Consider the following 2538-nt stretch of genomic DNA (forward strand, 5'->3'; position numbering starts at 1 on the left):
AGCGCTAAAATGTAAAACTATTTGTCCCATACGTGTTTCCACCACTCTAAAAACCGGGCAGTTCTGCATCAGATGGAATTTCAGACGCTGAATAGCTTTTCTTTATCTGATGAAAATCTTTGCTCGTTTAAAGGAATTGATGAATCGTATTGTATAATGGTCTCGATTTGAATCAGGTAATTACACGAAAACTTTTCGCCGCCGAATTGATCGAAGATGACGAGCCTGTATTTTAAAGAGGAACCATTGCATATGACAGATACATTTGATCGCTGCACACATTGAAGTATCCTCGATCTGAAGAAAGGTAAATATTTTCCATCCAAAACATACAAACATACAAACATAAGCCGTTTTTGAGGGGAGGGGATAAGTCGATTACATCGACCCCAGTACTTGAGTGGTGCTTATTTTATCAACCCTGGAAGGATGATAGGAAAAAGTCGAACTCGGTGGAATATAAAATCAGAACGTAAAGACGAACGAAATATCGCTAAGCATTTTGACCGGAGTGCTATCGTCTCTGCCCGCTCGTCGCCTTCATAACGAATTATAATAAAAAAAAAAAAATTTATATTTGACGGAAGGATTATTCAATAATTTTTGTGGAAAACGTATTTATTATTATTTAAAAAATATTATTCAGGTGTAAATTCAGTATGATAGAGTGAATTGCAGGTACAATCTATCCGCTGGGGTTCTACATAGTTTCCGATTATTCGGTTAGACTCACAAAAATTATATGCCAGATAGTGACATCGAAACCCACACCTCATGGTAACGAAGCGAATTTTTAACCCACTCCATCATGCCTGCGACCATCCACGCAGACACACAGACACACACACACATCTTTTATATTTTACCTTTCCTTTTAATTATTGGACTGCGGCCATGTTGGGGCATCGCCTTTAGAGATTTAATCGAACAGATCGACTCCAATACTTATTTTTAAATCCGATACTTCAACTCTCGGTCTCTTTCGCCAAAAGACGGATATAAACAAACCAACACCAGTTGCTAACCGAGTTTGGATCAAACACATGTACACATGCATTGCATACATATATCTATACACATGCATTTATGTGTGTGCGTGTGTACACACGCTCAAACATATGTAAAATCTTCTTTAGAACAAGTAAATGCAACTTAAAGATCTCAGTGTTAAGTTAGTACGCAGTAATGTATTTATTATGACTCAATAAATTGATTACTAATTTGAGTTTGTTTTTTTCTTTCTTTCATGCGTGAATACAGAAGAATAAAGCTTTTCATATGTTATTCTACAGTCCTCTGCTATAAGTTGACCATCTGTCAACCGGTCGGCAAAATCGATTTGTGAGAAGCACTTAACATGAAGGTATTTCTCATGAAAAAACATTCGGCCAAACATTTGGGTGTGGTTCGTTACTTTAAACAGTCACAAAAAGAAATTCGGGTTAATAATTGTATATTGCGTACACACACACACACACACACACACATGTGTGTGTGTGTGTGTGTGTGTGTGTGTGTGTGTGTGATACAATATATATATACTCACATATATATATATTTACATGCATATATGTACTTGTGCATACACACTCATATACACTCATATGTACATACATACATACATTCATGCTTATATGTGTGTGTGGTGTATGTATAGATAGATGCGCGCGCGTGTGTGCATGTGTCGCGCGCGGACCTGTTATTCAGTGCAGGGTGGTTAATAAATTTAGTGTTAGCTTGCAGTGAGTATGACCAAAATGGTTGCCAACGCCCAGTTTTTTTTTTTTCTAGCAATTTCTGTAACGTAAACTAATCTTAAAATGCTATCGACTGTAACCGCATGCGTGGAAAAATGGCAAATTCTATGTGAATATAAGCTGATTAAAACTTGTAACGAGCGTAGAATAAGGTTTGAATTATAGAATGTTATTCTCAGAGAGATATTTGTAATTATAAAACTTTATTGTTTCTATGCCTCCAGTCGGAGTCTGTGGAAATTCTTTTGCCGCTCTTATTTTCAGCAAACCAATTCTACAGCAATTACAATCAGATTTATTTTGTCCGTCCGCTAGTAAACTGTAGCTAGAGAATTTCATCTCCTGTGTGCCATCTTGATCGAAGACACATTTTTAATTGTTTTGCTAGAGAAAGTATTCGTTCCGATGAAACAGATGTTGCCAGATTTACTAGTAAAAGTTGACAAATTTTACAAATTATCGCTCAGCTCTCAGCCACATTTTTTCCGTTCACGTATTCTATAATGTTAGCTAAACAGCAAATAGAGATGTTTCTCATGGAAACTTCGAATGCCAGAAGTTTAGAATTCGGAGAATTCATGTCAATGCCATCGGTATCCCTCTCTGTAATAATAACTTCAAATTTTAGCAGAGGGTCATATAGTCTTAGGGGAGTTGATTACATTGATACCAGTGCTCAACTGGTCCTTTTTTTTATCGACTCAGAAAGGATGAAAGACAAAGCCGACATTGGCGATATTTGAACTCAGAACCAACGCTTCTAATTGGTAATTTTTCAAAA

This window comes from Octopus bimaculoides, chromosome 15 (genome assembly GCF_046866305.1).
Source record: "Octopus bimaculoides isolate indiv1 chromosome 15, ASM4686630v1, whole genome shotgun sequence".
Taxonomy (NCBI): Eukaryota; Metazoa; Mollusca; class Cephalopoda; order Octopoda; family Octopodidae; genus Octopus; species Octopus bimaculoides.